This window comes from Carassius gibelio, chromosome A16 (assembly GCF_023724105.1).
Source record: "Carassius gibelio isolate Cgi1373 ecotype wild population from Czech Republic chromosome A16, carGib1.2-hapl.c, whole genome shotgun sequence".
Lineage (NCBI taxonomy): Eukaryota > Metazoa > Chordata > Actinopteri > Cypriniformes > Cyprinidae > Carassius > Carassius gibelio.
Genome location: NC_068386.1, coordinates 11984219 through 12010206, shown reverse-complemented (window position 1 = coordinate 12010206; position 25988 = coordinate 11984219). Strand labels below are relative to the sequence as shown.

The following is a 25988-nucleotide window of genomic DNA, read 5'->3' as shown; positions in this document are numbered from 1 at the left end:
GCACTGACAGCAATTAAATAGTAGCCAAGCATTCTGACAAATGTATTTATTTATTTTTTTTTTTTTTTGCAAGCAAAATATAAACTGCAGATATTTCATTATATTATAGTAGGCATTTTTCCAGTGCCTAAATGAAATGTGTTGGGATCAAAAAAGAAAAGAAAAAGAAAATAATGTTCGCTCAGCACTGACTGGCTGAGGCTGCCACAAGATTGGGAAGAGTCCTGATCCCTTCACTAGCAACTTTTCAGCTGGTTTATGAGCTGAAATGTGAAAGCAAGCAAACGGGGAAAAAATAAGTCCATTTCACTTCTACGATATTATAATTACATTTTTGCTTTTTATATGCGGCTAGCGATGAATATATTTTAGATGTATGTTAGAATACTCAGATACTTTTATAAAAGTACTAATTTTTTGTTGTTGTTTTTCCTTTTTTTTCACCAATCTTGAGATATATCATATTGGCAAAACAGATCTGGCAAACTATCCAGTTAATATTTGTGTTTGTGCTCTGGAGAGCGTCAAAAGGTTTATTTACATCTTGTTTTCTGCAGCACTGGGCAATGTAGCCAATCGCAGACATATTTGTTGATTTCTTGAATTTTCGGAAAAAAACATTTGCATATTCATGCAGAATTCAGACTTGAAAAAACTAAATATGCATTAAAATGTACGTGTACCGAGGCTAGAGCACACTCGCTAATTTCTGAAACACTCTATTTAGTTCTGGAACCAGACCTAGATAAAGCTGGGTTTGAGAAGTTTTCATGCGATACATTCGTTACACAGTTCCCCTGAGTGTAAATGTCAGTATTTACAACTATTGAATGTCTGACTAATTGACTCTTGTATTTTGTGGTTCCTGTGTTTCTGTTCACAAACTGAATTCTCCATCAAATGACCACAGCCTATCGTGGGTCTCATTGGTCCATGTTGGCTTAAGTTGTCCCTGCTTTGGTCAGGTGGAAATAGAGTAGGCTAGTGACAAATGGTCAAAAAGTGCTTTAGTTTTCGAGATACCCCTACCGGAGGTAGAACTAAACCCAACAATGTTTTTCCTCATCTCTAAGGTCTCCCATATATGAAATGGATTCTTGGCTAAAAATATTTTACTGCTAAGATTGTTAAATTAACAGATATTGTTATACACCACAAAACCAATAAAGGACTAAAATATAGCCTGTCCGTATGGGAGTTAAGGCATATAAACTAATGCAGATCAATCACACAAGCTCTGAGAGCTTTGAAACTTGACATGTTTGTAGTCAGGAAGTTGATTTAACTACTAGAAAAGACTGGATGTGAATATCTTGATGTATGGAATAAATAGAGACATATAAACACATATCTAAAATAAGCGGACATGCACAAATTTAATATCTATGCAGAATGTTTTCATTTACTTTATGCTTGCTTTGCCTGGCATTATCATAGAAACACATATGATGGCTTGTTGGAAAGGTGGGGTTGTGCTGAATCCAGCAATACCAAATATGTAAATATATGATAAAAGAGAAGTGTTCTGTCACTCAATGTATGATGTGTCCAAAATGAATGAAAATGGAACACTGACATAATTGAGTCCAAACCCATTCATTATCAGTGGTGAGAAGAATGTTGAGAAATTCAAATATAAGAGACATCAAAAAATATTTAATATGGCACCTTGTACTATATGGAAATCGAAAGATAACACCTTACCATAGCACAAACAGGAGACCAGGAGTTTGAACTTTTTAATAAAACTATAACTTAACTTCACACAACACAACTTAAATTATTAATATGTAAATATATAATAAAAGAGAAGTGTTCTGTCACTCAATGTATGAGGTGGCCAAAATGAAAGAACACTGGACAAAATAGCCTCAAGTCCAAATCACATTATCAGTGGTGAGAAGAATGTTGACAAATTCATGGTTACTGCAAAGTAACTTACATTAGGTAAGTGCTGATCTATATTTATGATACATTTACTAATAATACATTTCATAAGGCACAGTATACTATACAATTCATATGAACCACAGATCCAATTGAATCAGGTTAACATTGGAATGGAACACCTTTATTAAAATATCGTCACTGACGGGCAGAATCCTTGCATGTCCAAATTTTGTCTATTTCATATTTTTTCACAATTCAATGCTATTGGTCAAACCCCACGTGGTAAACAATCTAAAGTGTTGAAAATAGATTGAGAGCAAATCTCTTAACTCCATTGGACACTTCAACTGTCTGAGAATCCTCGTAACTCCACCTCTTCTTCACTCCACGGCAGGAGCTTCCACGCCATTTTGTGTCCTCAGGATTTAAAGTCGCAACGATTGAGAAATCCTCGTCGAGCAACACATAAAGCAAGCCTTAACTCAGATTTTATCTATTTTAAACTATGATATCAGTTATTGATGTATTTTAAATGTCTACTTATTACTAGGTAAGGCAAGGCAAGTTTATTTATATAGCACATTTCATACACAATGGTAATTCAAAGTGCTTTACATAAAATAAAGTAAAATAATCATGAAGAAAAATAATAAAAATAAAGACAAGCAATTTTAAAACTTTTAAAATTATGAAAAAAAACTACTTAACTAAAATGAATTTAAAAACAGTTAGAAAATGATTTTACATAAAAAAAAGTGAAAATATAGTGCAATCAGTTCGGACATTGCACAGTGCTCATTTAATAAATGCACAGCTAAACAGATGAGTTTTGAGTCTAGATTTAAATGTGACTAGTGTTTTAGCACATCTGATCTCTTCTGGAAGCTGATTCCAACTGCAGGCAGCATAGTAACTAAAGGAGGACTCCCCTTGTTTTGTGTGAACCCTTGGTATTTCTAACTGACTTGATCCTAGTGATCTGAGTGCTCTGTTAGGTTTATATTCAGTGAACATATCTGCAATATATTTCGGTCCTAGGTCATTTAGTGACTTATATACGAGTAAAAGTACTTTAAAATCAATCCTAAATGTAACTGGAAGCCAGTGTAAGGACCTGAGGACTGGTGTGATATGCTCAGACTTTCTGGTTCTAGTCAGAATCCTGGCAGCAGCGTTCTCGATGAGCTTCCCTTTTTGGTAAGGCCAGTGAGGAGCACATTACAATAGTCCACCCTGCTGGTGATAAAGGCATGAACAAGTTTCTCCATGTCTTGGCTGGAAACAAAACCTCTAATTCTTGCAATGTTTTTGAGATGATAGTATGCTGATTTAGCTACTGCTTTGACATGACTACTGAAACTCAGACCGGTCTCCAGAATCACACCAAGATTCCTGACATGATTTTTAGTTGTTTGACCCCTAGAGTCAAGGTATGCATTCACCTTGAACACTTCATCTTTGTTTCCAAATGCAATGACTTCAGTTTTTTCCTTGTTTAGCTGAAGAAAGCTCTGGCACATCCAACTATTAATTTTATCAATGCATTGGCAGAGGGAGTCAATAGGCGGATCTTTTGTGACGTCATTGTTTATGTTTGTCGCGTTGCATCATGGGAATCGTGTGGCAGGAAACACCGCTAGATACCTGTAATTTGATTGTTTTGCACGTTTGGAGGAGGATTTAGAGAAGAGGATGGTTCACTCTTGCTGTGTGGTCGATTGTATGGTTAGTTGGGGGCCTGATAAAAAGTTTTTTCGAATTCCCTCCGAAAAGGATAGCGAAAAATGAAAGAAATGGTTGCGTGCAATTAGGCGATTGAACCTGGACGTTCCGAAGAAAGCCTGCAGCTTCTGAACGAGTTTGTGAGGCACATTTTGTTCATGGTAAGTCTTAGTGACTATGTATTTATAGAAGATTGAATAAAAATAAATAAAACTGAGTCAAATCAACCGAGTCATATGTTTTCGCTTTCTGATTCAGGTGTCCCAAACCGCAATCCACAGCACCCAGACTATGTTCCTCACATCATTCTGTAGCTGTGCTTTGCTGCAAGCCTCACTAGTACATGCAGCATTTGTAAGTCCTATCCTGACAGCTGCTTCTACTTTAAACATTAAAGCTGCTACACGACTGCATGTTTCTCCAAGACTGGATTTGAAAGAAGGAGAAATGTGTCTATACATGTAAGCTGTGATATACAATTTTTCACCATTAGTACAGACGCCATTGAAAGTCTCACACTGAAAACAATTGAATTGGTACAACAGTCACTACATTTTCAGTAAATAAATAAGTAAATAAGAACATTGATCAATGAAGACTTACCCGGATTTGCAGTCGCAGTGAGCAGTGATTATTTCGCCGTTCTCTTTGGCGATCACCCACGGGAGATGCGAATCATGCTGTGACTCTGCTTGGCCAGGTCTAACCTCTGCTTTTAGCACGATCACTGCTTTCTGCTTGGCAGAAAAGACTGGCCCAACTTTTCAAGAAACAAAATAATCATAGGCCTTCAGACTTTTGAAAGCCTTTAATCTTTCATGAGTAAAGGGTCCAGGGGTTTCTATTAAATAAGAATAAATGTCTCCCCAGCAGATTCGTGGCCAAGACACGGGCGAGTCGGACCAACGTTTTTTGTCATCCCAGATCTCATATGGGCTTTGAATAGCTTTGATTTTGTCACCAATACAAATTTTGAGCTTCTCTCCAAACCTCCTCCGGTCTTCAGATGTTAAAGTGCTTATATATTGAGGATTTTGCCCGCTAAAGGCCCGTTCACACCAAGCACGATAACTATAAAGATAACGATAAAGATATAGTTCTAAAAATCGTTCTCAATATTAAAGAATAGCAGAGTCCACACCATAACTATAACGATAAAGAAACGATATCGTTGGAATCACTTTCAGAACGATTTTTCCACCTGATGAACGATAAAACATTGCCAACCAATCAGAATCAATCCTGCTGTAATGAGCTCGAGAATTTAAAGCAGCAGACATGCCGCGTCCGCTTCAAATACACAGACAATATCGTTCGCTGGTGTGGACGCTAATATCGTTATCTTTATAGTTATCTTTATAGTTATCGTGCTTGGTGTGAACGGGCCTTAACTCACTTGAAAGTGCTCGTTGCGTCTTTACAGCCTGCCATACTGTTTGTTTTGTTGCCACACAACCACTCGCGTATGCGTACAAAGATGTCATCAAAGATCCTCCTATTGGGCTGTAGTAATTTGGAGATATGGCTAGGTAAATCTGGGTATCATCAGCATATCTGTGATAGGCAATTTGGTTCTTTCTCATTATTTGACTTAGTGGAAGCATACACAGGCTAAACAAGAGTGGTGCAAGAATTGACCCTTGTGGCACTCCACATGTCATGGACATCCACTTAGACTTATGCTCTAATAGACTCACATAATAGCCTCTCCCTTCTAAGTATGACCTGAACCATTTGAGTACCATCCCAGAAAGCCCAACCCAGTTTTCCAGTCTCTGTAGAAGTATGTTATGATCGATAGTACTAGGGTTATTATTACTAGGCTTATTATACATGTGCATTGAAGTTTTAAAATGTATCTAATTTCTAATTCTACTTGTATTGAATTAAATGTTTTGGATACCAGCATTAAATTATTGTTTTTATTATTATTTTACTGACTCAAAGTTGGCACTGTGCATGTAAAATGCCCCAAGTAGGCTAACAGGTTTTATTTATGGGAGAAAAAAGGTCTGTCTACTGGCGCCAAGTAAGCCTATCTTTGCATAACTCTTTTTCATTTCTTACAATAACGAAAGAAAATCGTTAGGTTAGATACATTTGAGTAGGCTTGTTTTGTTAAAAATCCATAGCTGTAATGCTTCGGTAATGCTCCACACAGCTCACGCTGAAAAGCGACGCAGTGCCTTACTCGGAGACTGGCCCATTCTCTCTTGCACGGCTGCTTCGCTATCATCATCGGATGCCTATCAGAATCCGGGAGTTAAGACCGCAGTTTGAGCCAGTGGCTTGAATTGATATGGCTCAGGCCCTGGCCCTGTGTCCTCAGACACCTCGACATCCTCCACTTCAGGTGAAGGTGGGGGAGAAAAGTCCTCTACTTCAAATGAACGCTCTGTAGCAAAACTACTTGCGTCACTAGAGTCACTCTCCATTTTAGCGACTCTAACAGCAGCTGTCAATTAATCTGTCACTGAGGGTCTCAGGTTCACGCCCCACCGGCTCAGCCCTGCCCTTGGTTTGTCCCCTCTATCTCCGCTGTGCTCTGCCCACTTTTCAGCATTTTTCAAATATTGCCAGTGGGTGGAGTCAGGCTCTGACCAGGGGTTTAGTTACCCCTTAAAGCCTTATCTCTTGTCAAAAGGCTCGACACGACCGCAGACTTTGATGAACTCTGCTGGCAGCAGCGACGTCTGTGTCTGTATCATTCTTATCAATGAGTGCATAACCTCGTATCTCCCCGCTCCCAAGTCATAAAAATCTCGTATCTCAGATTAAACATGATTTTGTCCCACCCTCTTTGTTTTTTGATGATGGAAGCATAAAGAAGACAACAGCAGCTGCCAAGTGTAAAAGAACCATCAGCATATATCATTGATGGCATGGCTCTTCTTCAAAGTCTCAATGATTCAGCCTTTCAAACGTTCAATGACCTGGGTGAGTGTGTCTGGAAAAAGATCGCAATTTTAATGGGAAAGGAAGGTCACAGCTGTGTCGTTATAGTTTTTGATAGATATTACCACCAACACTCAATCAAAGATCTTGAAAGACAAAGAAGAGGCACCAAGATGGGCATCCTAGCACCAACCTGGATGAGCTGAGGTGTCAGCAGCAAATCTACCCCCAACAGAAGATGGCTTCCAGCAACATGTGCTGAGAGCCGTGTACCAAACAGTAGTGTGGCGTCACAGCCACCTGGCCAAACCTCTTCTCTGGAACCCAGTTGGTAGAGGATGGAGGCTCAGAGAAGGTGGCTGCATTTAATCTGTGATGTTCCAGAAGGCACCAGCACCTAAAGGAGTTAGAGACCTCACCCACCTCTACTGTAAAGATGGAAACTGCACCAATGCCACCAAATGCCAGTGTCTTTCTGTGGGCTTGACCTGCACAGGGTTTTGCTCTTGCCCTGACTGTCCAAATATGACCCACTTTGTCACTGGTGACAATGTGGATGAGTGGTGTGTTGCAGTTGTAACATCATGGGGGGTTGACCCCAAAATGTTTCAAGAGGGTCTGGCTGCAGGCTTGTACTTGGACTCTCAGACTTGCACACTCAGACATTTGCACTTCCGCTAGTGACATCATTTGCAGTCTTTATTTTTTATTTTGTTTATTTTTTTTATTACTTTTCGTTTGAATTTCCCAACATTTTATAAAGCCAGGTCGTGAAGACAAGAAAAAAGAAACTAAATTACAATGTCACTTGCAATTGCTACTTGAACTCTCCGCTACCTGTGACTTCACTTGCAATCAACACAAATCGTGCATGTTGCCAATGGAGACAAGACGCTGTGGTGGTGATTAAATTATTAAAACTAATTTAGTACTATAACGTACAGGGTCCTGCAAGAAAAAGACAAGATCGGCAAATCCATGGCCAGAACACCAGAATATGAACATTTGCATAAAGTCTCTAGCTAAGCATAGAAAAAAAACACTTAACATGGCTTAATATATTAAGATGCTATTAAAATATCAAATTAAATATACAGTTCATTAATATAAGGAATATGTATATAGTATTTTCCTCACATACCGCAAAATGTGGCATAATGGACATAGATGAGAAAGGCCAAACTCATGCTTCTCTACTTTATTAAAATACATAACTAATATGTACAGGCAAGCATGTGAGCCCAGAATAAACGAAACACGCAAAGTTTCACATTAAGCATTTTTCCATATAGAATAAACTGTCTACAACTTGTTTATATCACTGTCTTTGTCCATTAACCTACATTATGTGTTTTATTTATAATGATTTTCTATAGGAGGAAAACGTTTAATGTACAATTTAACGCACTGCGTTCTGTACTCGTCTGCTTGCCTGTACGGAGTTGATCCTTTAAAATCACTTAATGCATAATGCCCGTTCATATTTGCTGGTCTGTATATACTTAGAGTCAACAACAAGACATATAGGCTAGCCTAGGCCTACTAAATTGTCTTTATCATCTTAGTCTGTTATTAGGCCACATTAAGCGTTATTGTATGGGAGGACAAAGTTTGCACATTGTGTTCATAGCCATCTGCTTGACTTGCAGTACATTGAATAATAACTATATATCGAATTTGATCTTTTAATTGAACTTAATGTGTCTGAATACATTATGCCATATTAAGTGTTAGTTTTTTTCTACAGGAGGAAAACGCTTAACGAAAGACTTTGTGCATTGCGTTCATATTCTGCTGTTCTGTGGCCAAGGTCTGTGCTTGTCTTTTTCTTGCAGGACCCTGTACGTTATAGTACTAATTTAGTTTTAATCGTTTAATCACAACCACAGCGTCTTGTCTCCAGTGGCAACATACACGATTTGTGTTGATTGCAAGTGAAGTCACAGGTAGCGGAGAGTGCAAGTAGCGATTGCAATTGACATTGTAATTTAGTTTATTTTTTCTTGTCTTTGCCACATGGCAACTGTTATAAAATGTTGGGAAATTCAAACAAAAAGTTATCAATAAATAGAACAAAATAAAAAATAAAGACTGCAAGTGACGTCGCTAGCTGAAGCAGTGTCTGAGAGTGCAAGTGCAAGTCTACAGCCAGACCCTTCTCCAACGGTTCCCAAAAGCAGTTGATGCTCCAAATGGTTGCTGCTAGAAAATAAACTAAACAGCCTGAGAAGACAGGGCTCATTTCCCCGAAGAGTGTTTGTTTCTTTAGTTAGATTGCCATTTGTTTTATTTAAGACAGTAATTTAAGTTGTATTGTGTGAAGTTAAGTTATAGTTTTATTAAAAAGTTCATTAAGTTAAAACTCCTGGTCTCCTGTTTGTGCTATGGTAAGGTGTTATCTTTCGATTTCAATCTTTGTTTCCATATAGTACAAGGTGCCATATTAAATATTTTTTGATGTCTCTTATATTTGAATTTCTCAACATTCTTCTCACCACTGATAATGAATGGGTTTGGACTCAATTATGTCAGTGTTCCATTTTCATTCATTTTGGACACCTCATACATTAAGTGACAGAACACTTCTCTTTTATCATATATTTACATATTTGGTATTGCTGGATTCAGCACAACCCCACCTTTCCAACAAGCCATCATATGTGTTTCTATGATAATGCCAGGCAAAGCAAGCATAAAGTAAATGAAAACATTCTGCATAGATATTAAATTTGTGCATGTCCGCTTATTTTAGATATGTGTTTATATGTCTCTATTTATTCCATACATCAAGATATTTACATCCAGTCTTTTCTAGTAGTTAAATCAACTTCCTGACTACAAACATGTCAAGTTTCAAAGCTCTCAGAGCTTGTGTGATTGATCTGCATTAGTTTATATGCCTTAACTCCCATACGGACAGGCTATATTTTAATCCTTTATTGATTTTGTGGTGTATAACAATATCTGTTAATTTAACAATCTTAGCAGTAAAATATTTTTAGCCAAGAATCCATTTCATATATGGGAGACCTTAGAGATGAGGAAAAAAATTGTTGGGTTTAGTTCTACCTCCGGTAGGGGTATCTCGAAAATTCAGGGGCATTGTCACTAGCCTAGAGGCCCTGGTCTGCCTATACTATACATACAGGTTTGATACATATACATACCTGACCCGATGCAGTGCAAATGTAGTAAAATAAAGCAGGGCTGACATGGCATAAAACGCTTCCAGGCAAGATTTAATCCAGGCTTGTGTTCTTGGCCCAGTCAAAACGCTTTGTGAATGAGAAAATGAGAAAATGTCTGGGAAAAGAGCTAATGGCCCATCGCAAGTCTGCGGAGAGTATGTGAAAAGGTAACCAAACTCAACGTTAACCTCATTCATATGACCTTATGACAAGACACATTCTTCTAATCTCCAAATATGACTTATGGGGTTGTTACACTGTGCAAATACACATATGTGCCTCCATGCACGAACACAGAAGAATATATTAATCATGAATATTGTCATTAGCCTAAAATGTCCCACAGTGTGCAGGCCTGCAAATGTACAGGCCAATAACACTAAAATGTCCCACAATGCAGCAGGCCTGTACATTTGCAACACATACACTGTCCATTTAATCTCTTTAGATCACTTTATCCCTGCCTGGGCTCTAGTGCCATGTTAAAGAGCAAACGAGCTTTCTTCCCCAGCAATCACTGGAGATAGGGAAGACAACGAATGATGAATGATTAGGGCCAGCTTGTTTTAGTAACGTGGCTTCACTGGGACCGAATATTCAAATGAGAAGTTATGACTCATCAGCAGCTTCTAATTTAAGCCCACCATTGCATTACTTATCAGCTGTTTACCTCAATAGATAAGAGTGTGTTTGTCAGGTCAGTATAACGAAGTGAATGCATAGTCCTCCTTGCTCTCTTAAACTGAAATTCAAAGTTAAGAGCTCCTTGCAGAAACTTCTGATTAAAGATATGAGATATTCTGAACAAACTTCTTCCATCTTTAGGTCATAGTTCTTAAAAACTAAATGCATGCGTGCACGTGCGTGTTTTCTCATCAAATGGTGCATCACACAAGCCTTTCAGCTCTCTCCAAAGCTTCAAAGTCATATCAAATAACAGTTTTATTTGTGCTCAATAATTCAGTGTCAGGGCCTGATGAACATTTCATTCTTTTCATCAGCTAAAAGTTCCTCTAACTGCTAATAAATGTGTCAGCCGATCATTCCAGCTAAGAGCAGCCGGGAAGCATTATCTCAATTAGAGAAAAGCTCAGAGTGGCATTAGACTGGGAGTGAGCCTATGAGTCCTACATGAAGGGATGGAAACACGTTAGCAGAAATCTCTCTCTTTGCAGTTCGCACTGCTGACAGAGGTGAAAATTTTTGGTTTTATTTAAATGACCTATGAGCTTATAATTAAAACACCATCACAGCACTTTTTTCAAAAAGACAAGCATCTGAAAAGAGAAACTAGAGAGTAATTAAATGTGTAAAAAGTCTGATAAAAGTGCAGTAATTAACAAAATATTGACTAACTAAAAACAATGAAACAATACATATTCATAAAGAGTAAAACTCTCAAAAAGTAAACCAGAATGAAACTGGAGATTTTTGGCCTTATCCAAAGTTTTAAAAAAAATTGTACTTGGCCTTTAAAAATTCTTATGTTCTCATTATCTTCTAAAGAGATGATACATCTACATTATCATTCTAAAAAAATATAAACTATATATATACACACTATTTTGTCTAAATATTTAATTTGGAATTAATTTAAGTGAGTATTAGATGATAGGCATCAGGGTAATTTAAATGTAAAAATTCATGCATGCATATTATTTATCACATTTTTTTTGCCAAAAAGCCACATTTATTGTGAGTAGTGGAAGACATTTCGCAGGTAGTTTATTTTAAGCAATTTAAATAGGTTTTTAAATATAAATACATATTTAAACATTTCGTCATCCCTAGCAGTACTAAATGAAATGACTCAAATAACAGCAGTTTCAAACAGATTTCGCGAACTCTCCCATCACCTACCATTGGTCAGTCAAAACAACAATCCCGCCTCAAAATGATGTCATAGTAGAGCCAACGTTGCTGTATCGGGCTGGTTGGGATGCTCAAGCAAACAGAGCAAACCTGTTTTGATATCATCTCAAGAGACCAAAATCAAAACAATCTGTCTGTAATCAAACGTAGATGCAATTCTTTTTTGTAGCCTTATTACATCACGGCAGCAATCACAGCAGCAATTTGCAAGGAGCTACAAACACTCAGAGTCATCTCTCACTGAAGGAACAGGAATTTTAAACAAGAAGAAAAAGAAGAAAAAGACTAAAACATATTATCAATAGATGAAAACTAGACAGTTTGAAAAACAAAAAGTGAACACCAAAGATGACCTCAACCTTTACACACATGTATGGCTTATTAGGTTCTAAAAAATACTCCTCAGTCCTCATTTTCAGCCTCCTGAGATTGACGCAATGGAAGAGAATATCTTCCCAAATTCTCATTCAGAGCCGGTCTGAATTACTGATGACTCTCTCGCTGAGCTCCGACAGACACACACACAACAAAAGACTGGAATGAGAAAGAGATGGAAAAAAGAGAGAACATTATTCATACCCAGTGGAGATGTGGAAATGTGTTAAAGACTTAAAGCCAGCTTAGGCTCTAAGAGACTGTCATATGTTCCTTTACTCAGAGGAAAATACAGAAGCTGCTTCTATAGCTGACACGATGTTAATCCTGTATAAAGGTGTCATGACATCAACGAAACCCTTAGAGTAAGAAATTCTGACGAGTACAAATCACATCAGAGTAGCATGGTGTAGCAAGCCAAACCAAAAGGTTATATGTTCAAACCCCGCAGGAGGTGTTACATGATTTCTACTGTGTGCTGTATTAAGTATTCTAAATCATTTACAAAGAGCCTAACTGAGAGCTAACTGACAAACTATTGCTTGAAAAATAGCGTGTCCTTGTGTGTTTTCAAAGGGACAGTTCATCCAAAAATGAATGAATCATTCAGGCTTTGTTAACAGGATGAATCGATTCATTGAAAACATTTGGCCCAAAAGAGCTTCAAGTGTTGGTGCATCAAAAAAAAGTGTTAAGTAAATGGTGACAGATTTTTCCTTTATATATATATATATATATATATATATATATATATATATATATATATATATGGGTGTGTGTGTGTGTGTGTGTGTGTGTGTGTGTGCGTGTGTGTGTGTGTGTGTGTGTGTATGTGTATATATAATAAACTCACATTTGCTCCATAAAATATTTGGTCACAAAAGCCACAGCTAGGATCAATCTGAATGAATCCCTTTCAGTTGCAGAACAACAAAAAAGAAGTGAAACTGAAATCTGAAAACAAATGATCTGGATCCTTACTCAGCATTTTGATGAATTAGGTTTAACCAAGTTAGGTTCAACCAAAACCAACCCAAATGAAAAGACATTTAATATTTTGTTATGCAGTGCAATGACATTCATACATTTAAGTGTGGCTTAAGTATCCAGATACTTTTTGGGGTTACTGCACACTTGTCTGAGTTGCAAGCTGCTGTGTTCACTGATAAAAAGTTCATTTGTTTTATTTGAAGTAGTTCGCCGGTGTGTGGTAATTAGCTCCAATAGTCTAAATAGCACAGGGGTCTAGGTGTGTGTATAACATTGTGTGCTGGTCCCTAGTGTTTGAGTTTATTTTAAATAGCTCCCTCTTTACAGATAATTAACTCCTCCGCTACTGACATTAAACAGTACAGTCGTCACTTTTAAAAGGCAAAACTAACTTCTCCTCCCAACTACTGCATTTCAAACAACTATATCTCTTACAGCTCTCTCCATCCCTCCCACTCATTCCACTGGCTGTGTCTCTCTTACTCTTCTCCCTCTATTCAGCCCACTAGCAAAGCAAGACATCAATCTTGTGCTGTCACAGAGTGTGTCAGGCTTTGACCCAGCTGGAGTGGAGCAGGAAAAAGGCCTTGCTAATATTGAGTTACCTCATGAAGCATACACTGCCATTACAGACACTCTCTCTTGAGTCCTCAAAACTCATTTTGAATTGCCACTGTCTGACAGTTACATACATAGCCAACCAAACTAATACTAAATGTGTTCATGCAGGACATTACAGCACAAGGGCACTCACACATACTCTATAAACTCCACCCTATAATAAGAACAGAGTTTTTTTTTTCCTTCCCTCAACTCCAAAGAATAACATGAAATAAAAAAAATTAAATAAACAAAATCACTATTTTAATTTATTGTAACATTTTACCTAAATATATGGTGTCTGAATGTTAAAATGAATGATAATTTTAAAGATTTGTAATTTTTTTTTTTTTTTTTTTTTTTTTTTTTTGGTGTGTGCCAATGAATCATTTAAAATATAAGGACATATATTACAAAAATAGTTTCTTCGAAAAATGTAGGCCTTATTTTTTATTATGCTGAATGTTCAAAAACTGATTTTGTTTTTACACCAGTATCTTCCATCATCGTTTTCTTTCCTTCTCCCTTTCTCTCTGTTTAGAAGGGCTCACCTTTCCCAGCTGTCCAATCAAAGTCCCTTGCTACCGGGGGGCCCGGCTTCTGTCTAAAGACGCGCTGTCGCAAAGACGACCCTGCAACCTTTGGCATCATTTTGACAGACAGCCAGGTGACTGGTTTTAATATTAATATGTCCCCCATGCTGAGAGGAGATTCTATTTATGTTCGTCTAAGGAAGAGCAGACGCTTTTTAAAAGTCAGGCTGCAGCCTTCAGTCCTTCACTGTCTCCTCAAGATGAACTGAAAAAACCTAAGCAAGTGTGAAACAGAACTAAAGAAAAGTGTGCTCCTCACAGCTGTCAATTTATCATTCTCTCTCCCTCACAAACTGACTTTCACTTCTACAGCATCTCATCCTGGTTCTGCCTTACTTCATTCTGTCTCTCAGCCCCGTCTTTCTTCCTTTTACCTCTCCGCTATTATTTTAATTCTCAGTTCTCTTACTTTTTCTGATCCCTTTCTCTGAGTGCTGGACAGGTGTCAGGCCATTCACTACTGCACACTCACACTCAACTGCAAAGGTCACGATAAAGTGCAAATAAAATACCAATCCTGCATTATTCAAAGGACACCTTAGCACTGATAGAAAAAGGAGAAAAGGGTTTAAACAGAAACAAATACTCTTAGCCTTATTAACTGTGAACACTGTTTCGATCAGAGCTCCAAAAGAGCTGTGGGACACCATCACACTGATACAAAAGACAAAACTACTAACAAACACTGAAGGACTAGACAATTCACCTCAACTTTTGAATGATTGTGTCTCACCAACAAGTCAACTGCCTAGCTAGACAGCGTGAATGGCATTATTAAAGTGTTCGCATGCACTCAACAGGAACAAGAACACATGCATTCAAAATCTGGTTCTCAAAAGTGTTTATGGTCCCACTTTATATTAGGTGGCCTTAACTACTATGTATTTACATAAATAAATAAGTACAATGTACTTATTGTGTTCATATTGTATTGAAAAAACACTTTTGCTGCTATTGAGGTGGGATAGGGGTAAGGTTAGGGAGAGGGTTGGAGGTATGGGTAAGTTTAAGGGTGAGTTAAGGTGTAAAGTATGGGTCAACAGTGTAATTATAAATGTAATTACATAAATTAAATACAGATGTAATTACATGTAGTTTTTTATATACATAAGTACAATGTAAAAACATGTATGTACACAATAAGTACGTTGTACTAAATTATTAATTAAAATGTAAGTACATAGTAGTTAAGGCCACTTAATATAAAGTGGGTCCGTGTTTATTTAATAAAAATAATAATAATAATAATTCCTTATGGGTTAACAAGTGTAGCTAACTGATTTGTTCACCTCACCATCCTCGCGACAGCCACAGAAACAATAAACATCTTTAGGTCACTAATAGCTAGTATCTCAACACAGTGGGTGATGGTTTACTCTACAGCTGAAGGAAAGCATACATTAAACCTTCACATTACACACAACACTGACAGCTTTAAGCCTGTTTGTTAGACATATAGCTAATATTAGTGTGCTTGTACAAGATATATTCTATAGGTCTTTCAACATGCTTCCAAAGTAAGAATGGATTGTCATGGATTAAACTGTGCTGACATCGGATAAATACAGACTGACTCTAGAATGGAACCAATGCACTTTATGAAATCATTTCTAGCCCATTAGCTTGAGAACAGCTCATCAGCTGAATCTGTGTATAGGACAAGATTATAACCACCTCAAAGAATTGCTGACAGGTACTTTAAGCTCCACTTCAACATTTACTAATGCTTCAGGTCTGCCTTGCTGAAGAGCATTCAAGTTCAACATTCTGAAGCATGAATTCTCTAAACAGATGAAACATTTGAAATGTTCTGCTTAAAAGATTTGATCTAGAGTAGACCATCATCTTACCTCATACTGCTCAGCCTCGATCAGAAGTTTGGCTGTTGTTATTCTGGATTCATAAGGCATGATGTTGCTCTAAAAAAAGAAACAATAAAGTAAATATAAAAGGTTAACTTCTCAAGGATAATAAAAGTCTTGATGTGATTTGAGAAGGAAAATTATGAAAACATTTTCCATAATTTCTGAAATTGATAATTATATATATATATATATATATATATATATATATATATATATATATATATATATATATATATATATATATATATATATATATATATATATATATATATATATATATAAAGACCTCCCTTTAATGGCTAATTTACAAAAATGAATAAATAAAAAAATACACTATTAAACATTTTTAAACCATTCAAAATATATGTTTTTACAGTTTTTGACAAAAGACTCTGTCACGATCATTAGATGGAGTGGCCATAAACTTCAGTAGAGGGCACTCCACTCAGGACCATTCCACCCATCAACCACCAGATGTCACCATATCATCACTTGGACACTAGCACCTCTCATACTGTTGCACCACACCCGAACTACATTCCCCATGAGTCACTGCATCACAATCACCTTGCCACACCTGCACCTCATTCATCAGCCAATTTCCTTGCCACATCTGCATCTCATTTACACACACATAAAAGCAGTACAATCACTCTTACTCACTGCAAGAATCCCTTCAGAAGTCATTACAATATGCTGTAGTGCAAGAAACATTTCGCATTATCACTGAAAACAGTTTTGCTGCTTAATATTCAATTAATTAGCATTTATTTAATACACCAATCTTTAGTTTTTGCCTAAGTAAAAATCTTTACTGTCACTTTAGATTTTTTTTAAGTGTTCTTGCTGAACACAAGTATTTATTTCTGTTCTTTTAGTGTACATTGTTCATCACTGATTATTGTTTGTACTGCAGGTCTATGAATAAAATTATAAAACTGACAAAGAGTTGTATGTTAAGTTATACAACAAAGATTTTCACTCTTTAAACTTCGAACAAAGCATTTAAGCAGAAGCATTCATGTTCACGTCAAAGGTATTGTCAGTAGTAATCAATGGCATGCCATAAATGCTTTCGATAAACCTTCTCATTTGTTATTCACAACACTGCTTGAATTTGGTAGATCATTTTCTTCATGACATTACAGCAAATAATACAGTTGTTTGAGAACTACTTTAGGACAGAAGAAGCCAAATATTTTATTATCTACTTGCAGGAAAAGGGAAAAAACATCTTTAGATGTGCATTAGACTAATTAGCCGCTAAATAAATAAGTTCTGGTTGTGACTGATTTTCTTTCAAGGTCTCAATGGACATTTCAATAAGCCATCTTTACAAACACTATTTTCTCTTTCAATATATCATCAAACCATCAAGGCCACTTGCATTAAATGTAGCCTGTCTTTGATGTTATCAAGCTCATTTTTGTATTGTATCTAAACAAACAAAATCTCTAGTCTCTATACAGAATAAATGGTTTCTAAATCAGTTTTTTAAAGAGAGTTGATAAGTGCGCTGAGCCCGATTACATCACGCTTCAAACAGGCTATACTCTCCCACCTTCCAAGAAGCTGCATCTACATATGTCAAATTTATGTTTAGTGCCAAGCAAGTTCCCTAAAATTTTAACCAGCAGGAAAGTAAACAACTTTTAAACGAGTCAGTTCAGGTGAGGCTTGTTTTCTGTGGTTTCTTCAGCTGCGTAGCGCGCTACTTAACAGATGAACTGCAAAAATTCATTTAGGCACACGGAAATGAAACTATGTCTTTGAAAAAGCATGAAATGTGTAGCCTTAAGCCAAAAACAATGTTCTTAAGAGTCGCAAGACTGTCAGCAGGGAATCATGATCACTTGATGAGGGATCTGTGTGTGTGTGTGGCCCCAGGGCCAGCCTTGCAGCAGACTGCACAGCCTTGGCCTGGCATTGAGAGAAAAATGGAAAGGTAAAATGAGATACTTTGTTTCCTTTCTTCCCTTATCTTGACTAAAAACTTTTTTAAGCACAGTACTATTTCCTTCCATGCCATCAGAAAGAGGTCAAGGGACAGGTCATGATGCATCCTATCTTTATTTCTCTGATGCCTTTGGAACAAAAACACCTGTGCACACACCTTTTTCTGATCTTTTTCTTCCTCCATGTCATGCTCTGTGCTCGGCAATGACTCTTCCTCTTTCTGTAGGCTAGGTAACCATGACTACACACTCTTCTTCAGGTACTCACACCCCTCCTGCATAAAAACATGATAAAATAAAGTTGAAAGAGCCTCTTCTCTAGGTATGATATATGTAAAAATACAGGTACATGCTGCTTTCAGAACAAGGTATGGGATGAGATTAATTAGGAAGTACAATAGGATGACAAGCAGTAGGATAGGACAACAGGAAGCTCTAAAAGAAGTATAGGATGAGAGGAAGTTGGATAATCGGTAGTGGTATGAGATAAAAGGAAGTAGGATAGGATGAAAGGAAGCTGTAAAGGATTAAAGGGAGTAGAACATTTTGAGAGGAAGCAGGATAGGACAATAGGAAGTAAAGACAGTCTGAGAGGAAGTGGCATATAATGCAAAGAAGCAGTAGACAGCGAGGCCATTGAAAAGTGGTATAGGCTGAGAGGAAGTAAGATGGTAGGGGTGGGCGATATGGAAAAAATATCATATCACAATTTTTTTATGCATTTTTTTATATCACGATTCATGATTCATGTTGGTTTTAGTATTATGCAAGTTGTCTGAGCAGTACAGCCAAACTTATTTCCCTATTATAAAGACAAAGCCTTTCAGGGTAACAAAAAAAAAAGAAAACAAAAAGAATGGTGGATATTTAGGCCAAAGAGGGTGAAGATTAAAATCCTTGTTCTTATTTTTTAATAACAAAGATAAAAGAATGACAAAGATACACATTACAACTACACATAATATACAAATAAAACAAACAGTGCTTTATTTTCAGGTACAATAGCTGTATTTAGCAGGAGCATTCAAGAAACTGAATGAATAAATATGAAAAATCAAATACTATATAAACTGATTCCTAAAGCAACTGTATTCAATTTCTTCAGTCAAGAGCAGTGAGTGATTTTTCTTTGTGTTTTGTTGGTTTATAAACGTTAAAGGAATAGTTCACCCAAAAATAAAAATTCTCTCAGCTGTCTGTCAGTTCTGTCATAGTGTTATATTTTTACACCACCATTTACTCACTCAAAAGTGAATGAGTTTCTTTCTTCTTCTGAACATAAATGCTATTTTGAGGAACGTGGAAAACCAAACCATTGCTGGTCCACAGTGACTTCCAGAGTATTTTCTATCAAATACAATGTGGACAACTGTTTGGTTAGCCATATTCTTCAAAATATCTTCTTTTGTGTTCACCACAAGAAAGAAATTAATACAGGTTTGGGACAACATGACAGTAAATAATGAGAGAAAATACATTTTAGGGTGATCTATCCATTGACAGTAATGGCAGTAGGCTGCATGTTTAATAGGCCTATACTGTCCCTTGTCTACATGTAAACCTTGTGTGTTTTGACAGTATTAGCGCAAAAGATAACTTAGTTCAATAATCAGGCACTGTTTGACAGGTTTTAGCACGTTCACTTTTGGTGTATGCAGAACTCAGAAAATGCACAGGGCAGACCAGTGTTTGAATGAAACTAAAGCATAAAAGCACATGCAAATAATGAGAGAGTAACTCTACCATTGAGTTAACACTGCTGTGAATGCATGTAGCGTTGTACAGTATATGACGGGGGTGCCAGAACTGCAGCTGACAGACTGTGCACTGTAGCACGATACTACGATATTTCTTCAAAAGCAGAACGTGGAGACATTTTTATCATCCACGATCAAAAATCATCCTATTGCACACCCCTATGAGATGGGATGAGAGAAAACTTGTAACAGAGAAAATAGGAAAGGAAATAAGGAACTAGGAACTGGAATAGGATGACAAGAAGTAGAAAAGGACAACGGGATGCTCTGTAAGATGAGGGCAAATGGTGTAGGATGAGAGGAAATGAGAGAAAGGAGGATAACAGGTAGTGGCATGAGATGAAAGGAAGCAGGATAGAAAGGAGTAGAGGAAGTAGTAAAGGATAAGAGGAAGTAGAATATGTTAAGAGGAAGTAGATGAGAAAAAGTAAGTTAGGTAAGAGGACGAGATACAGGGTTTAGATAAAGTAGTTTAGTACTGTATATGATGTAAAGAGGTAGGAAATTGCACGCACAATGTGCAAGTGGTAAAGGATGAGAGGGGTTGACAGTAAAATAACAGGTAGTGGTATGAGGAAGTAGAATACTTTGAGAGGAAGCATAATAGGATGAAAGGAATTAGGTCAGGGATAGAGAAAATGAGATGAAGAAGTGATAAAAGATGACAGGAAGCGGTATTGTATATAATGCAAAAAAGTACTGCAGAAAACAGCATGAGCAATAAGAAATGGTAGACTGAGAGGAAGTAGCAAAGCATGAAAGGAAGTGAAAATGTAGGATAACAGGCACTAGTGGTACATGAGGAAAGAAAGTAGGATTAGAGGAAGAAATATAAAACAGGAGGAACTGGTATAAAATGCAAGGAACTAGTAAAGCATAAGAAGACAGGAGCAGGATAAGAGAAATTGGTAAAGGACAAGAGGGAAAAATATAGGATGAGAGGAAGTAAAATGGGATGAAAAGTAATAGAGAGAAAACTGTCTAGGAACAGAGGAAATAGGTAAGCATATGAAAAATTAGGAAGTTTTACGGATTACAAAAGGTAAAATAGGACAACAAGATGTTCTATAAGATGATAGGAAATGGTGTAGGATGAAAAACATGACAGAAAGTAGGCTAACAGATGATGGTTTGAGATGAACATGGGAAGGATAACAAGAGAGGAAGTGAATATGAATAGGATGAGAAAGAGGAAGTGGTACTGAATGAAAGGAAGTAGTAAATCATAGCAAATAGCATGAATAAGAAGATAGACAGGATAAGAGCATGTGGTAAAAGACAAAAGGGAGGAGCATAGGAAGAGAGGCAGTGACATAGGCTGTGATGAAAAAAGTACAAGCCTGAAAAACGGTTGAGGTTAGAGGACACAAAGAGATTCAAGTTAATGACAGTTGAGTTAAGTTTCGCTGTCAGCTCTCTGAAGGGAAATGGAAGTGTCTTCTGAAGTGAAAATACCCACAAATGTTACAAAAGCTTTAAGCTGCAGACTGAAGCTCAACTCAGAGAATCACTCAAGATCAGCAGACATGCTGGTCTTAAGTCTGAACCCTAGTGGTTCAGTGAGGAACTGCATCAAAGCATGTATGTTTGAACTAGTAATAAATCTGTCCCACATTGAGTCATATTCAATAAGCCTGTTCTATTAATGGCTTGTAATTCATGAGCTGAGATCTAACTCTCTCATCTGCCATCTTTGTCTATCCCTCAAACAAAAACAAGCAGACATGCCCAAAACCTGCCTTTCTTACTCACTCGTTCTCTCACACACAATTTCTATCGGTCTCCTTCTCAGAAATACATGACTCAGCTCTCCCAGCTGTTCTCCACCTACACTACTTATGACTGCATAATGGCCCACTGCTCAGAACGCTGCAGTGAACAAGTGAGACAGTGAGGGAATTCTGGGTAATTCACTCCGCAGTTGTCCTGTCGTACCTCAGTTTCCTCGATGCTGAGCAGGTAGCTGGCCATCAGCTGGAGGGCTTCAGGGTTGTGCTCATCGTACTGTAAAGCTTTGTCAATGGCCTCTTTGCAGCGGTCAGCAGCCCCCTCTCAATGCTGTCAAACAATAAAACAGTTATAAAGCAATGTGAAGCCCATAAAAAATCAGTCATTGTGTTATTAAAATTATTGACACTAACCATGTTTAGGTACAGTACATATTTTTGCAAATGTTTTCAAGTAATTATGATAAATCAATCATATCTTAAATGCATTCCCAAAAAAAATTGAGGATAAAATACAGAACAGGAAAGCAGCAAATTATATATGTTAAGAAATATAGGATGAGAAGAAGCAATATAAGATTAAAGGAAGAAGGATTAAGAAAATGTAGGATGAAAGCAAGGATGAATGAGAAGGGCTGGACAAAATATCGAACGATATGATCATGCATATCTCGTCAGTAAAGCCGGTTCCATGATTAGCGGTAAATCATCATCACCTGCTTTCAAATGGAGCACTTTATAATTTTATATTTTCACACAGACAATAAGAGTTTCTCAATATGTGTTCTTGTCTGTTCTTGTGGACAAAAACCCGCACAGTTTTCTAAATATTACTGTTATTGTGTTTCAGGCGCGAATGTAATTGTTTAAAACTCAAATCTGTGGTTTATTTATAAAGAATTTGCTATATCAATTTCGGAGTTCCGGGTGCTCAGATGTCTCTGTAACTTAGTGATTAAACATGAGATACAGTTCATTTGTTCCTGGTCATATCGTTTTGGCTGAGCACAAAGTTAGGTTTATCTTTATATATATATATATATATATATAATTTAAATTTTACCCTAGTACAGCGTTAACTTTGAAGCATACGTTTGACTGAACTGTTTGCTTTTGTCTTCATTTCCTCTTATATAAGCCTTTATACTACATACTTATACTTTTATTATGGCTATTATTGTTCATTAAAACTGACATTTAACAAAAAAGTTAAGAGTTGGGCTTATTGTCACTGTTCATTGTCGATTGCTACTTTCCGTCATACATCATGCCTACCAAGTAAAGGTACTATTTTGGCAGTGGAAACGCAGGCCTGATCAGGGTTACCCGTACTGAATTCTACTGTACTGTACCGTACCGCTAAGTGGAAATGAGCCAAAAGTAACATACACTGTGTAGCTTTGTCTAGGTACAATGTCTACACCCCCCCCCAAAAAAAAAAAAATTACAAGTTTGACCAATAATTGAACAAAACAAGAGTTTCCACAGCACCCAGGGGCATCAACACTAGTGAAGAAAATGTTATTTGTTAGCACACACACTCTTTTCTGCTCTTGATTTTACAGTTATCGCCTCCAGCAAACATCTACCACAACAACAACCCTGATACACACATACAACCATATACTGTAGTACATCAAGAGGAAAGGCACAGAGATGTACTGTACTTTGCTAGAGGCTACTGCTGTACCTTCATAATGTACACCGATGTGTGAAATGGTATGGTGCTTATTTATTGTCAATAAACATGACCTTTCCCTCATGCTTTGAATTTCAATCTCAGGGTTTGAATGAAGTCATGTCGTCCCCAAATCCTCGGGAATCCAATCCAAATCTCCGTTTCATCTCTCTCCAACCACTACTCCAATTCTGAATTCCCAACCCTCTCCCTCTTTCTATCCCTCTATCAACCAGTCTGTGATTAGATCTTTTCTGCAGGCCTCAGAGCAGATGGGCTCCAGTCTTCAGCATCCCAGGTGTGTATGTCTGTGTTATGTCTCTCTCTGTGTGTGTGTGTGTGTGTGTGTGTGTGTGTGTGTGCCACATCATCTCATCAGGTAGAGGAAGCCAAAAAGGTGGAGAAATGAAACGAGAGAGAAAGGCCAGAGCAAACATAGATGGGCAGAAGCTGAGAAAAGGGCCAGCATATATCTGTGTAAAAAAAGAAAGATATTTACCAGAGATCTGTGAAGAAGATCTCAGCGATGGAACAGAAGGCCACAGACACATCCTTCTTTGTGACAGCACACTCAAATGGAAATGCAGCCGCTCCAAATTCATCCTATCAGGCCAAAGAACCACACATGACAATGACTTATAAATAAAAAACTTAGAATGATAATAATAATAATATTTTACCAAGTCACTGTTGACTCACCTTATGTTATTGTAAACTGTCTAATGTTATTTTTTAACAGAAACAAAATTTTCATCCTGGTGACCACTGGCTATCAAACTCCATTAAGGACAAATCACCATAGAATCATGCACTATATTCCAACATGACAGCTGTGAGTGATAAACACCGAATTTGAGTCATTATCCACTGCTCTACAGAGACTCTCAAAATAAAAACAGCTATCCTATGGCTTCATATATCCCACAAAAGATTATATATTTTTATGGCGAATTATAATATTTATTATGATTTATAATATATTAAACCGTATAATATTTATTAATTTTGTATTTATTTATTATAGCTGGCCTTTGAATACTGTGTTCGACAATGGTAGCTCTTCAAGACAAAAAGGTTGAGAACCTCTGTCCCAACAGGGTTTCATTATCTGCTTATATTTTATTGCCCTCTAGTGCTGAAAGATTGAGCTGCAGACTTAGCACTGAAAAAACCCCAAGATTCTCTGTTCAAACTAATTACAACTATCCCTCAAGACAAGTTATTTAGACCACTAAGGATCTGCCCAATGCTCAGAGCATTATTCACAGCAGCTGAATCCAATACACAGTAATGTATGCAGGGCTTGTGTGGTCATTGCAATTGATCACAGTTTGCTTTGATGTAAAACAATGTCTGTGACCAGCTGGATTTTCAATAGCTCCCTACCTATAGGAACAAGACACATCTGTCCTTCTGTCTTTTCAATTTACTAGTCCGGTGTAGACAGACGTAAACAGGCATACTATCAGACCAGCTCAGCATATCTAAATGCCTCCTGCTATTATGTCAGTGCTAATTTTGTGCCTTCCAGAAAGCATTACTCTGATTCAGCAGCTAACTTGGTAATCAATCCAAAGAAAGTCCTGTCCACTGGGAAAATGCACCACAATGATGGAATGCATCCATTATTTATCAGCCAAAGCTCTGAGGGTTCCCAACAAAATGAAAATTCCTTTGCATCTTAAGGTAGTAAATGCCTGTGTGAATCTGCGAATCTGTGAATCTGGTACATGTACTTACTGTGGCCGTCCTCTGGACTGAGCTCCACAGCCTTCAGATACATGTAGACCCCTGTCAAGGACCGTAACACTCAAATACAATCATTCTCTCTTCAACAAAATGCAAAACAAGGATAAGGATAAACATTCAAGTGATTTCTATATCAAAGACTATTAATCTGTGGCAGTACAGTAAGTGTAAAGGATATTTGTTTAGCTTTCTCTGTTTCTCCCAGCTCAGTGCAGATGTTCCCCATCATGTCCAGGATAGTCAGGTTAATGGGTTCAATATCCAGCGCTCGCTGACAGTAGAGCCTTGCCATGTCAAAGTCAAAGTTGTCTATACACTCTTCAGTCTGAGAGGAAAAGAGAAAGGGTACAGTAGTGCAGTCTGAAAACAAGCACTAATATTTAGTATCCACTATAGACAGATTACCTTCTCCACTAATTGATCAACTGTGTATTTTTCAGCTGTTTTCTTTTTGGCTCTTTCCTGCATCTTTGCTTTCATTCTCTCCTGTGGTGACATCAAGGCACCTGAACATGAAGAAAAGATTTTCACTACCAATCAAACCTTCTTGAACATAGTTCAGCTACAAAATGTGTTTATTATGAATAAGTCTTGGTTAAGCATAGGTATGACAAGTTTGACAACCCTTCTTCAATAAACTCAACATAACACATGAATCAGATGCTTTCATGAAACCCATAAGTTATTGTCAAAGGAAGCAACAATGACCACCACTGTCCAGTCTATATCAAGAAACAGGTTGACCTTATCTGGCATTTAAAAAAAAAAAAAAGTGTTTTAATGTCATTATTTTCGTGAACTAACAGCCATATTACCAGATAGTTAGAAACTATAGATTCCTAAATCTGACATATCTCCATTTGGTTTAATGTATTTTCTTTTAGTTTTGTTTTTCTTGTTAGCTTTTGACTGTTCGCCCATTGTTGTTAGATACAATCTGTGAATTTATGTCACTTTTAATACAGAGAAAAATACTTCTCCACTACAGAAGTGTTCACTTTCCAGCGTGAAAGTACCATAGACTGTATGGAAAGTACGCACGGGCTACTACAACGTCAATCAGATAGATTGACTTCTTAAGGCACATCTTTAACAAAATAAAAGTTTTTTTGTAATTTAACTCATTAAATAC

General features: G+C 37.2%; 1 pseudogene; it reads right to left on the bottom strand.

Moving 5' to 3' along the window:
• LOC128030157 (uncharacterized) overlaps nucleotides 1-25777 on the bottom strand; it is a 72582-nt pseudogene extending 46805 nt beyond the window's left edge.
• Nucleotides 25778-25988: the final 211 nt, after the last annotated feature.